This window comes from Bombus impatiens, unplaced genomic scaffold (assembly GCF_000188095.3).
Source record: "Bombus impatiens unplaced genomic scaffold, BIMP_2.2 scf_0503, whole genome shotgun sequence".
Taxonomy (NCBI): Eukaryota; Metazoa; Arthropoda; class Insecta; order Hymenoptera; family Apidae; genus Bombus; species Bombus impatiens.
Window position 1 is genome coordinate 180,210 of NT_176922.1, and position 15,435 is coordinate 195,644.

A 15,435-nucleotide genomic window follows, 5' to 3' on the forward strand; every position below is an offset into this window, starting at 1 on the left:
AGTTGTTGACTCATTATGTTCATCAAGTTGTCCTTATACTCTGGTATAAGAAAACTCTGGTCTTCAGTGTTGCTACAACGAACACGTGTTTTACAGCTGATGACCCAAGATGGTCACCTAAACCTCAAAATATAGAATAATAGAAAAAATAGAATATATAGAATAGAAAATATAGAATAAAAATTTTTCATTTGAGGCTTTGTTTTCGAGAAAATCGACTTTAAATTTTCGCTCGGTACGCGTGCGGTACGTTATAACGGATCTCACTGTAGATCGTTGTCTCGATGGAAAAATTAAAAAAAATCAAACAAAATTTTTATTCTATATTTTCGACTTCTTTTTTCGCGTAGAATCACCCCCTTTCCACTTGTACCACCAGTTACCAATCACCCTGTATTTTCTATAAAGCGTTGGATATTTACCAAACTTTCGAAATTTCCAAGACTTCTAGTACTTTTAATAGCTTTTAAGACTTCCAGTATTTATAGGAATCGAAAAAGTTCAAGATCTACTAAGACTTTCGATATTTTCAGATATCGAACCACCAGTGACTGGAATTTTTTACGTCATTGAAAAACGTGGGAATTTCGATCCAAACGTATTTCTCGTGATTTCCAATAATCACAGAAACGTACAAATCCCGAGATTTATTAAGACTTTTGATATTTTAAAATGTCGGAATTTTTCAAATTTGTCGCAATATCGAAGAACATTGAAATTCGGATTCAAACGTCCACCACTGTTCGTACCTTCGTGCAGACAGCTCTCTACTGGTGGAAGTCGGATGATCGCGTCAAAACAGCACGGCATTGTATTGAATTTTGCGCGAGCAATTCGTCTAAAGTGATCTCGCGGTTTTTTAGTGGTTCTTTTCCGCCGAAAAGAGTAGACGAAACTGCAGACGGAAATACCAGATGCACGTACCGATAAACCGGAGTAGTCTACGAAAGCCACGGGTCACGGCCCACGGAAACGACATTCCTGTGCGGCGTGCGACGCTTTACAACTTTATTGCCGGCTGATTATCGACTGCGTGGTCGCACGATCTGCCGGATTCACTCTGATTTCACTTTTATTCTCACGTCAAAGCACGCGCGCTCGTAGTAGCTGACGAGCAGAATAAAGTGTCTCCGTGGAGATGCACGTGATCTATAAGGGGAGACGAGTATTTTAGATGGCTCCTGGTGCTTGGTGTATGTAAGTACGCGCGCCGACGAGGGAGACTCTCTGTGAAAGTTTGTTTGTATCTTGGATTGAGTTATAGAGGGGAAGATGGTTGTTTGTGTTTTGGAAGATGATGCGTATATAGAGTATGAAGGATTCTTAGCTTTTTTCTTGGCTTTGTTTTAATACAGGGTGACTTATAAATACATGCCCATATTTCAAGTCTGGCGAGTCTAATGGCATTACAATAAGTAAGCGTGTTATACGGTAATTTAACATTTTAATTTCACTAATAATATTCGTAATACTTACTCTTAAGGTTTGATTTTTATTACGAAACTTGCCATTGTGACGTGCAAAGATATTTATGATCTGATATTGGTGGAGAAAGTGCTGCATGTTTGGGATACCGGAGTATCTATTTGTTAATAATTTTGTCTAATTTGTAACAAATAACAGGGTCCAGTGGTTTGTTAACTAATGACATGGAGAGAGAGAGAGAGAGAGAGAGAGAGAGAGAGAGAGAGAGAGAGAGAGAGAGAGAGAGAGAGAGAGAGAGAGAGAGAGAGAGAGAGAGAGAGAGAGAGAGAGAGAGAGAGAGAGAGAGAGAGAGAGAGAGAGAGAGAGAGAGAGAGAGAGAGAGAGAGAGAGAGAGAGAGAGAGAGAGAGAGAGAGAGAGAGAGAGAGAGAGAGAGAGAGAGAGAGAGAGAGAGAGAGAGAGAGAGAGAGAGAGAGAGAGAGAGAGAGAGAGAGAGAGAGAGAGAGAGAGAGAGAGAGAGAGAGAGAGAGAGAGAGAGAGAGAGAGAGAGAGAGAGAGAGAGAGAGAGAGAGAGAGAGAGAGAGAGAGAGAGAGACGTTGGTTTGTAAAAGACTTTCAGCAAGTATGCAAGTATTCATTGTAATTATGGTTAAAATATGCCAAAACTTCAGAGTAAATTATTGAATCTACTCATTTGTCTACGAATTCTATGATTTCGTGATGATGATATTTCGAAAATACGAAATTTGACGTGGAGTTTTAAGTTTTAACGCGATGCTGCTAATTCGAAATACCAAGGGAAAATCTACTAAGAAGGATGCGGCGTACCTCTTCTGCAATGTGAATTACAGCGAAGACAGAAGAGACGAGTGGCTGCAGTGTTTCGTGCGCGAAATATGGTTATACCGTGAATGTGTTGATTATGTGTGTAAATTTTAAGACCTAGAATCGATATTTACATGAGATGATCGTTCCTATACTGTATATTTTTGTGCTTGACTAGATCATAAGAGAAAACAATTTTATTATCTACTTGTTTCTTTAATTTTATAAATTCACAAAGAGGATAATTGGAATATATCTTATTTCATTTTTCAATTAGTTCGAAGCTTCACATACTTTCCTTTTTTCACGGTTACCGATAGTTTGAGATGTAAAAGTTTATTAGTTTCCCTATGATATTATGCAGTTTTATTTGTATCCTCCGCCATAATTATTATTCGTCTTAAACAAACTGGTATTCCAAATATGCTGCACTTCCTCTAGTTTGTAAATTCTTAAAAAGACTTGAACTCAATTGAAGAAATCATCAATTGTCGAAGAGCGTTTTGGATTTTTCTTTTCGTAAAAAATGAAATATTTCGAATGCATTTACCAAATTTTAAATTGTAAAATAGATAGAAAATAAAATTCGGAAGGCGAACATTGTACTTTGGAACAAACTCTACATAGTATATAGGTATAGGAGTAGGTATCATAATTCTCTTGGAACTAATAAAATATTCCATCGTTTATCAAGTATAAGATACTAGATTTCTTCTTCATTTCGTTATCTGATTGGTAGCCGAATTTGTTTGGCTACGGTGAGAGCACTGTGATATTCTCCAGTAGCGTAAAGTTTCAATTACTGGGTCACGTATAAAATTCCATGAATATTTAATGAAAATTCCGATCCATTGGGAAGTTAGTTTAAGCGGAACGATATTTGCGTATATACCGTGCGAGTGTACATTAGGCATTTTATACATACTTGCCATGCGGGTTAATATTTCGATACAACTGACGTTCATCGTTCTCGATGGATTGGAATAATTGCTCGACAAACATCGTGAAACGCTTTGAGGTACTTTATTTTTTCAAATTTATTCAGCTTTATAATCACGTCATTAGATTTTTCAAAGTTTCGCATGTTGATTTTTCATGAAATTTGTTCTCTGCAGACTTTTCGACACAATTATATTTTCTTGAGAGTCGCTATTTTTAATTCTTTTACAAACACAAATAGCTGGTCACAGTGGCTAGCAATCAGAGGGTGAAAACAAGTTCAACTAGAAGTAATTTTCTGATTTATTCGACAAAAATTTAAAACAACTACAGAAACATAATTCGAAATATTATTTTTCGTTCTATTACAAGTTGTATCCGTCACTGCGCTTATAATGATATAACAGTGATAAAATATCGAGTGCAAGGGTTAAAGCAAGTTCCGCTAAAAATAATTCTCCGATTTATTCGATTTATTTGCTGATTTATTTAAAATTTGACGTTTAATCTAAAATATCATTTTTCATTTTATTACAAGCTATACATGTCACTAGCATTTATAAAAGAAAATAAAATATCACTGAAGCGATTATTATCTAATGTATTAACCACACATTCAGGTTAAAAGAGCCAAAACCAGTCATTGAATGATTAAGAAACCGATCGTAATCACGATGGAATTACATCGGTGATCGATAACAATGTCAAATGGTTAATGCGAAAATCGCCGCTCGTACGTGTCGGGATATCAATTTACGGCGCGTTCATTAATCAAACGCTAGACTATACGTTGCCATTGGTAGCCCCAGCGACTTTCACGCGATACCGCGCCGATTGCTTTGCGAAAGTACATATACAGCGAACCGGTCTATTAAATACGGAGCGAAAAGTCGCGAACAGCAAAGTGACTTCTTCCTGTCGTGACGAGGCGTCGTTTCATAGACTATCGGCGCGTCATAACTTAAACATACCGGCTAACGTGAAAGGAAAATTACCACTAGTTCTCGAACGTGTGTTCTGTCTTCGATCGCCTGTAATCAAGCGGACGATTGCTTTTCTTTATCGTTATCGTATCTAGCCGTGATACAGATGTAATTTCATTTTGAATAACGACGTTGTAATTTGTTAGCGTAGCGGCGATTTGTTGCGAAAATCGGCTAATACCCGACGACTGTACACGCGTATTGCGAAGTTTTGAAAGTCGACTGCGTTTTCTTTGACCGTTCCGGCAGTGGAGAACGAGGGGAAAGAAACGAACGTATGTGGAAGTAATTACACCTTGCAGGGTGAACGAAGGAATTGTAGAATTAAGGACGAAAGAATCGATGCTGGACCCTCCTGCATAATTGAGTTGATACTATTAGCGAAATTTCGTAAGTTACAAGTTACAAGTTAATAGCGGTAATAAATTTTCTTATAGTTGGTTGCCGCATAAACTCTGTCCGCCTTTATATAAGCAAGTTATCAATGTTATAATTACATTGCGATTTTTATTCCTTTATGTAAAATTCAACGGTGCAAAGATTCACGGCATGCGCGTAATATGCTAAAATATGTACAACCACCAAAGTGTAGTAGTTATAGTTAGAATATTTGGTAAGCAAAACAAGTCCCTGGTTAGATAATACTCTCTTAGTTGTGTTCATAAAAATATGAATTTGCATAAAAATCTGCGCTCTGTTTTTAATAAATGTAGCATTATATCTCTGCAGAAGAGAATGGAAAAAAAAGTTGGTATACCATATGTTTGTTTCAAGTGCCTACTATTTTTTATACGAAAGTTGTATGATATCGGGGGCAGTATATTACGATGATAATTGTTTCATCTTTAAATAACATTGGCGCCACATGCGAAGATCGCTTTTGAATTTTTGAACGCGACCCTAAATTTTTTATCGTACAATCTTGCAGCTGATATCGAGATCTTTCCAAAACACACGTAATTTACATACACCGGTTTAGAGATACGACCTCTGAAAGTTGACGTGCCGCCGATATTTGCGTCACTCGATGTGCACCTTAAAAGGCTATCCGATAATCCGCGTTGCTTTTGTAGGATAAAAACAATCGAATCACGTGGATTCGATTCTGTTTATTCGTCGCCGTGCGATTGCACAACACCATTAGCGCCTACGTATTGTTGCAATCTTGCAATTGGAATAAAATGAAGAAGTTCGTTCTAATACGTTGATTTCACATAAGAAATAAGGATTAGTCGAATTTGTATTACTTCGAGGCGATGGATATTTATCTTATCGCAAAGTGTGCAAACAATTTCATAAGCGTGTTCCTAATCGACTAAAACCAGATGTTACATTTTCTTCAAACGCAGACACACGCACATATGTAAAAAATCGGTTTTTTCTAGAGCCATCATGGTGCACAAAGTTCGACCGAGAAACATCCTCGTGGTGTACATTGGGTAACGTTAATGCCGTAGGCACATCAACTTTCAGAGGTCATATTTGTAAAACGACGTATGTGAATCGCACGTATAGTTAGTGTTTTGGAAAGGTCTTAGACCTTTAGACAAGAATACCCAATAAGAAATATAAAGATCTATTCGATATTTCGAGTGATTTTCAAAGGCTGTTCCAATGTTCTCTGTTTTCAATCTTCTCTCAATGAAATATTTGTTCGCATCTTTGGCAGTTACAGAAATAATCGCACGTACACATATAACGGACATACTGTATATAGTTGTGTCCATATATAGAAGTATAATAGTTGCGTCTTCCAGGATGAATGAAGGAATTATAGAATAAAGAAGACGGAATCGTTGTTAGACCCCTTTGCATAATTAAGTCGATGTCACTGGTCGAATTTTGCAAATCACGAGTTACAAGTTAATAGCGGCAATAAATTTTCTTATGCTACATAAATTCTGTCCGCCCCTTCATTTATATAATCAAACAAGTTATCGGTGTTATAGTGGATATAATGTTACATTTATAATCATCGACGTAAGCTGCGCTTGTATAACTTGGAGGAGACATAGGAATAAAATATTTTCATTAGTTCTTAACACGCCAACTGCCACGATGGTCATCGCTGATTACAACAATTTTTTACTGCCGTTAAAACGATCCAGATTTTATGGACTAACAAGTTTTCAATAATGCGTATGATTCCGATTAATTATGAGGGGAGAAACGAGGGGTTGGGAAGCACCGGCTTGCAAATACCATGTCTTCATCGCGATTTAATAGGAAACGACAATTTTAATAGAAATCTGGAAACAACGGATTGGCTGATTAACGGGCGTAATAACGTTTAAACAAATTCCGCGCCCTTGTCAATAATCAATTTCTGAGGCGTACCAATGAATTCAGGTAATCCCGTGGCTATCGACAAACGAACACTTTTCCTTCGCGTGTAGAGGGCTATCAGCGACCGCAAAATCGCACGCGCATCGCCTCCAATCGGATTTTGCGGTGGCCGCTCGTATTATTTGCATATCGCTGCACAGACAGCGCGAAACAACGAGGCCGCCGTATCGACAAGTTATGCGGAGGAACGGAGAAACGCAAGGAAACAAGAAATAAAATGGATATGTGGAACGAAGAAATAAAGCAGCTTCTAGTAGGTACAGCTTACCAGAGAGAGAGATTAGAAGGGTAGGTACAGTGGCTCATGAAAGTATTCGAACACTTTTAGAAATTTCCTATGTACATTTCTAATATACAAAATATTTTGAAATTTCATCAGCACTGTAACGAGACACAACTGTCATGATTATAGCGAGAAAATTTGAAACAGATTTGAAAATGTATATAGAAGACACAAGATGTTCGTTAAAAGCATACGTTTCGCGAAGATCACCAAAGTGTTTGAACAATCAATTATTCGCTGTATCAATAAGTCACGATATATGGAGGAACTATTTTTAGTTCTATTGTACGTTTAACACCATTATTCACTGTGTATACTAATTTTTCATTAAGTGTATGTTTGCAATAAGTGCCTTGTAATCCCTATATACACTCTTCGATTTCAATCGATTTCAAATTTTACTGCTACGATCACGATAGTCGTGTTCGCTAATGACGCTAATTAAGTTTCGAAAGTTTTGGTTAATGTGTACAATATGTATATTCGTAAAAAAATTCTCTCGTGTTCAAATACTTTCGCGAGCCACTGTATACTCGTATCTCGATGAATTTATGAAACGTTGCACGGTGACGTTTCTACGAGCTGACGTTTTGCGCGAGTATCAATTTGCATAATGCGTGCACTTCGGTCGATTAATGCGAGACGTAGCTGAAACATTTTTCACGCTAATTCACGCGAATGTTTGTCGCAAGATATTATCGGAGAGTCGCTGGTCCATCGAGTGGTAATGAATTATTTCAACTCGTTAATGGCGTTATATTATAAAATTGTGTGATGTTATTGTATATTGTAGGGGAAACGTAAAATAATATTGATACGTAGCTGATACACAGTTGAGTGTAACATGTTAGCGATTTTGGTATTCCGTGAATGATTAAGTATGTTGTTTGAATAGAATTCTAACGAATCGTTGTATCGTATATGCGATATAAGATCATTTAAGAAGAAATCAGATTTAAGAAATTAGAAACGAAAGAAATGAAAAATGTTTTTCAAAAATGCAATAAACATTTTGGAACACGATTGTATTATGTTATTATATCGTCAATATTATTTTCCGAGGATATCACGTTATAATAATAGAAGCAGCGATTAAGTAAAATGACGAACCTCTTACAACGTTATCTGTGCAAATTACTACCAAGCCTTAATTACGTTTCTCAAACGTCATTCCCAACGCAATTACTTTCGTCCCACAACGTAATAAATACACAATAGACTCTAATAACATTTTTAGAAACAAAGATACATGTTAGGAGAATTAGAAGAAGATTAAAAAATATGAATCGACGAGCGATTCCGTTTAGAAGAAAATTGCAGTCGCATTGGAATCGGCCTACACGGCGCAAGGATCGCTCACCCACGCGATGGCGACTCGGCCAGTTCCCTTTTCCTGTCGCCTTACTCTTTCACAAGGTGTATCGGTAATAGGCCAAACGATCAAAGATCCTTATCGTCTCCGCGAAAACAGGCCGATCGGTGGAAACGCCTCCGTGTCCTGCGAGAAAGTCGAATCTAAATGCTCACACGTTGGTCGAGTGTCAATTTTTCTTAAGTTTCGAACCACGTGAAACAACCCGTTATCACGTTTGCAACTGGTGCAGGCATTAAACGCTGGGTAATTAACACGCTTTGGTCAGAATTTAGATTCAAACGAAGTGATTAGATCAGAATGTTTAATCTTTTCAGCGTAGATTAAAATGACTGTGTTGCAAAACTATATATATAATATTTATATAATGTATACTGATATATAATATTTTTATAATAGTATAATATTTAATATTTAATAGGGAACAAACGGACCGTTTATTTTGAAAATGATGTAACGTGGCGCCTATTGTCCTTTATTTTGAGATGTTGAAATGTTCGGGGCTCCATCGATTGAAAAATATTGATAAAGTCTACTTCGTCTGTTCACGTCTCTGCGTATTTAAATAGATGTAAATTCATTATACAAATAGCTTTTTTGAAAATTAACTAGACTAATATCCTTTTCAAGAATCATGAACGGACCTACATCACTTTCAAAGTTAGTGAGTTGTACGATTCATTAAATTTTACTTATTAAAAATGTATATTTTTGTTTACAAATAAGAGCAGGAAAAACAGAATACTGTGGTTTAATTTCATTATCACTTGTTTTTGATTACTGATGCTTCGACTGTTCGGACAGGCTACAAATTGCAGGAAATGGGACTTTTACCGTTTTCAAATGACTATGTAATTTCATTTACTTTACCTTTACATTACTTTCGAAATAAATGTTTTGAATATTAAAAATATTAAATATTATATACGTAAATAATTTGTACATCTTCATTTATGTATATTAAAGCAAGTTTGTTTGGTCAATGAGATCTTTTGCGAAAATGCTTATACCTTTTCTCTGCCAATGATGGCTGATAGGTACCGTAGATAGTTCGAAAGGCGTTAAGTAAAAATAAACGATCGATGAAAAACAGAAAACCGAGCGAAGAGCGGAATTAACGCTGGAAACAAAAGCGGCCAGCGGTCGAAGGAAGTGGAAGGAGTGGAAGGGCGGTTAAATAGAGTCGAAAAAGGAAAGCGCGAAAAAAACGGTGACGCGAACGCATTTCGCCATGAACAGGATCACAGGACGATACGTTAAAAGGTCCATACAGATTTTTGTCCCTCTTTTTCGACGTTCAAGTTGTGATTTCAAGTTTGTTCCCCCGTTTTGTCGCCACTTGGAAACCATTCGTCGTCCTGCCGTGCTCTTTTCTCCCCCGAGATATTTTCGATGTTTCGTACTCTGTTGTGTTTCGTTCGAGGACCGTCAGGGAAGCTGGTTTCTTTCGGGAGATTTCGAAGAAAAAGAAGAATAGAGAAACAGTGTGAAGGAAAAAGAAAAAAGGAGAGACTAATATTAACAGTAGAAGAGCTGGAGGAGTTGTTGTACTCGCCGAGGTAAAAACCGAAAAGTTTCCTAACGAGTATCGTCTGGTCGTTAAAAACGGAAAGAAAGAGCAACGCGACGTCCGGGCGAAATTAAATCTCACGGCGGGGCTGGGGAAAGGGGGGAGAGAATGGAAAGGACGATTGTTAGAAGGCAAAGAGGGCCAGGCTAGAAGCGGCAACTTTTCGAATCGCAGAAGCTTTCCCTCTGCTGTTGCCTCGGGTACACGTTCGCGGACGTTGAATTATCGAATATCCGGCGATTTAACAGATTTTCTCCACCCTCTTTGATATTTCGCTCGCTAAGAAATCTCAGAGAGGACTTGTATTTTAATAATTGACTCTTGCTAAGGAATTGCAATTAGTTCAGAAATATTCTGCCCTGGTATAGTAGTGTTTATCGTATTTTGAAAGTTTTCGCTCAGAAAACAGTACAGAACCGCACACGAGGATAAAATCGGGTACCTCGCTTATTTTCATAATAATTCAAAGAAACCGGCTGTCATTTGGCGATTATTTTTCATCGTACGAAAATATCGTTGAATATTAATTATCAAAGCGGTGTTTTCGTAATTAGTTGATATGCTACGCAGATTAGTATATACCAACAGTTTCTATTTATAGAATATTTAGAAAATTGTTGACCCAGATAAAAGTGAAAAATGAACTTGGCTTCTAAACTGATTGTGTCGTTTTCTATAGTATTTCTACGAGCTTTGTATCTTCTCGAAGCATATCAAAAAATCTATGTGACTACATCATGAATTGAATAGCGTTCGTTGTAAGAGACAATTCATTGTCAATTAAAAAGTTAATAAATCTTTTACTAGGTACTTTAATAACAAGCTAAAGCTCGTCCAACTTCAGTACGTTCAATTTTATGATATATTAAACGAATTTATAGCATTATATCGTAAATGTAATAACCATACCGGATACATTAAATTCACCTCTCGACGCTATTAGCCCGCTACAACTTTTACAGAATACCTTTTCCATAAATTACTCGATCGCGTTTATAACCCGCTTTTGTTACCTATAGCGTGAAGATTCGTTCACCAGAATTTTCAATTTCTCAATATTTCTGGCAAACAGAGAGAAACACCGTGCGCTCGTTCGTTCGATTCATCGATAATGCAATTAATTCGCATGTGTACGAGCGTAGAAAAAAAAAAAAGAAGAAGAGGAGTGAAATAGAAGGGACGACGAGATGAAGGGAGGAAACACATACACATACATACATAAAAAAAAAAAGGAAAACTTGGCAAGGGAATTCGTTTTAGATGTGAGCGTTACGAGGCGAACGATCACGGCCGTATAAACGTGATTACGGTTTTAGCCGGGAAAAGAGGTTGCTCGTCTGTTTGCCGAAAGGAATTTAGTCCGTGTTACGGTTTTAATGTTCACTTTGCATGGAATTAAACGGTTAATGGAATTTTCGGAAATTCCTCCTTCGCTGGAGATAAATTGCGCGAGTACGCGACCACGCTACTCGTTTTCCGGCTATTCATCTAATCAACGAGCATTATGTCGTTTAAACAATTTCCTTCCTATTTTGAATACAATTTGTTGCCGTGAATAACGTCAGAACGCGCCTATGCATTTTTAAAGGTATTTTTATTAAACGAATTTTGTTATCGGTAGCGTTATTCTCTCTTGTGGAAAGGGGAAAATAAGGTACAATATTTTTGCTGATCTAACGGCAAAAATTTGCATCCAATTCAACTTCCGATACGCAACACATACATTTGGCATCGTGAAACACGTTGTGGAACGTGTTATGGCAAAATTACGATATAAACTTTCTCTACAAAATTAATCCCTAGCTTCCATGGTTTGAAGACATAGAAGTTCAACCGTAAAAGACATATCACGATAATTAGAATAAAATCAGGACACATTCGACTGGCATACGTACATATTGGAAAATAGGTCTCCTGTTAAACGTAACATCTGCAATGTGAGATTATCAATCAGTCACATAATCATAGAGCGCCCTATGCACAACGAAGTAAGACATGATGTCAACAATAATCTTAAATTTTAAACGATAATTAAGTTTTTAATGGTTAAAGTTTATCAACTTTTGTAAAGAAATGAGGATACTGAAAACAGAATTTAATAAATCATATAGAAATAGTCGTTAATGGTCTTGGTAGTAGATGCGATCTTCAATAAAATAAACAATAATAATACTAAGATAGCTTGGGTTGGAAATTTTCTATCGATCGCTTCGAGTAATACTCTGCTATATTTTTAGTTTATTTGTGGAAATAAGGGAAGGTGAGATTTACTTCATCTGAAATGATTTATTAGTTTGTATAATATTTCTCTGTTCTATCTCATTCTGTTATAACGTAGTAATTCTACCTTATCTTTTATATATTTTCCATTAGCTCCTACAGGGATGATTTATTATTGTTATTTTGTTGATTAACGAAGAATTTTATTTTTCAATCGAGGAAAGCGTTCCTTGATTTTTGTACATACTGAACTATTTTGATATTTAAAGTATTCAATTATTGGAAAATGTCACATCGAATGCCACTAACTTCGATAGAATTGTATATCGAAAGATTGTTCAGTATCTTCAAGGCAGGATTCTTCTTATCGATTACAAAATGAAATTACCACTTGAATTTGACCAAAGCATTGAAATATGTATCTACTTTCGAGGGTCACGTAACTACGACCATTACGAAGAATAAATTCAACTGCACTTCGAGTGATCGATAATTTTGTAATAAAATTACAGCATTCCAGAAGCAAGCTAGCGAGTGCCTTTGAACAATAACACACGTACAGAAGCATTGTTTCTAGGCTCTGCATTTCATCTTCATGGCATCAAATTTTTGTGGCGAATATCAAAGTACTACTAAACGACATGATAGACATACTTGTAGTATCGACGATAAATATAATTAATACGTAGATGCCACAATAGACAGGGTGTTGCACAAATACCTTTTACATCCATTGTACAACTAAATTATCCAATTTTTTCACACAACTTTACCCAGCTACCCCGTTACCTTCTACTTCATTTATCTGCTAAATACTTCACAATGCACCCTCATAGTCCATAATAGCCCCTACAATCTCACACAAAGACCTAAATATTTCGCAAAGTAATCACCTCGGAGTTATTACGAATTAAAATTTACACGGCAGAAGTGAACTGTTTCATCCTGGCTGTGACATTTACATCAAAGGGAAAATATCGCGAAATGTACGTGAAAATATTGCGCCCAGTTATTACAGGGATGCATGGTAACGGCGCGAACCGTTGCAGGCCGAGGCACAAAGGTTATTCCGTTAAGTTGCACGGAATTTATTAGATAATTAGCGAGCGCGCGGACTTATTTTACTTTCCATTGCGATTTCAACGTCACTTTCGAGCGCGCTCCGCGTTATTCAGTCGCTGGTCGGTATGTGAAGCCGGGGCGGAGAGACCTGGTTTCAGGATAGCTGGTTTCGAGAAATATTTCAAGAATCGAAGAAAACTAATTCTAGAAAGAGGGGGAATGCATTGGCCCCTTGAGGGTGATTCAAAAGAAATTTAATGAAATCGGATGAGAGATGTAAGAATGGCGTTCCGGCATCTTACACCCTTCGATCCTGTAAAATCTCGTGTATAACGAGCGATTGCAAGTTCGTGGAAAATTAGGAAATATTTTATAATCTTAGGAAATCGTTGCTTACCTACAGAAATTATACAGGGTGATTCGAGTGAATGGATAATTTATGAACACGTAGTAATCGTTAAATCAACCGCTTGATCAGACAATTTCAAGAGTAGTTTGAATATTTATTCCATTAAGAACATTTTTTTAAGAAGGACATACGATATAATACGAGTTTGAGTTGAAATGGTCGGTTCTATTTTGATTTATGATTAATAGAATACTTTTTACTTATTTTTATTCATTACTAAGGGATGCTATATACATTCAAATTTGACCCATTTTTAAATCATTTTGTATGTGTTTATTAAATTGAGATCAATATAATTTATTTCGTATTAAAATCACATAACTCTGGTCATATTAACAAATGTTTTATATCTGCAAATATTTAGAATTAAGGAACTACAGATGCTATAAAATTTTAAAGATATTTGAAAGATACATATACAAAAAATAAATAAATGATTTGATGTTTTAAGAGAATCCTTTAGCTAAAAAGTCAAATAAATATAAATTATGTCTAATAAATTCCCTTCAGGGCAACGTTTAAATGCATTCTGTGAATTTAATTTGTTTCCAACTATAATCTCGACCGAAGGAGATGCGGGCTTAACGAAACGTTAAACGGAACGCAAGATTCTTGATAAAGGACAGGTTGAAGCAAACGATACTCCTTTCAATTTACGATGGAAGGACACTCGTGATCGATTTAAATGCATCGGCAATTTTTATCGGCCGAGTCGATCCAACTTTTCTGGCCGTGTACGGCGAAAAAGTATTAAAACGTTAGCAATTGGACGCGGCGATAAATCGAGGTCGTTGTGGCCGCAGGAGAAAGGAAGACAGAGAGCGAAAAATGGTACAGCAGAGTGGGATAGGGAGCGAGTCATTCGATCAATTAAATTCGGCTGACTAATTCAATGCGATCGAGCTTTTAACTCGGCGATTAAACCAACCTTGCCGTTTTCCTCCCTCTACCTCGTCCCACAGTACTTGCTCGTTGACGTGCCGGCACAATGGAATCCACTCTGGCCCGGAGATTAGATTTCTGCATCTGACAATGGCATCATTCTCGTAATTTCGGAAAAATTCGATCACCGCAGTCGTATGGAGTTGGGAAAAATTATGATGTAAATAACACGGTATAATATAGAATCTGTGTGTAGTTACATATGAAATAAATAATATATCTACAATTAACCCTTTTGCTGTGGATTAAAACGATGGTGTGTTGCCAGTAACTATGTTGCAAGAGTTAAAACGAAGTTGTTTTGTTTTGGATAGAATTATTCGCATACAGGTCAACGTGCACTTCTTAATACGAATGCAAGAACACAGGTGTAAACTGTAAATATTTGTAAATTTTGTAAATAAATTTGACATACCCCCCCCCCGCCCCTCCCCAAAGTTACACAGCACCTAAAAAGCAGACTATCGAAGCGTCCCGTTTTGCGACCAAGTTTTCAGGACAGAAAAAATAAGAAAAAAAACAAAATCATATAAAAGCCCCGCTCCCCAGCGGCTTAAACCCAAAAATTGTATTAAACACAAAAACTGTAAAGCGCCGACACATAATATAGTATGGCTACGTCATGGCGTACGGCTAACACATCATTGCCAATATTCACAGTTTATTGTGAATACCGAAATGTATTTAAAATTATATCTCGGGTTAAATAAACATCATTAAAAAAAATTTAAAAAAATACGAATGCAAGTTAATTTTGTAGATACTTAAGTTTGAATGTAAGGGATTTGAAGATCCAGAAAAATGAAGAATTATATAGTAAGTATAGATTAATAAAATTAGTTAGTAATTAAAGGTAAAGAAAAATGTTATAAATAAATCGATTTGAGGTTTGATTATTAATCAAGAATTCATAGTTATTTTTAAAATAGGAAATAGATGATTTGTGCCTCGCTTTGATCAGATTTTGCGCAATAGATTTCCTTGGATGCCTCTGACACCGCATAACACAGGTGTAAAATGTAAATATTGTAAATATTGTAAACACTTGTATATAATCCTAT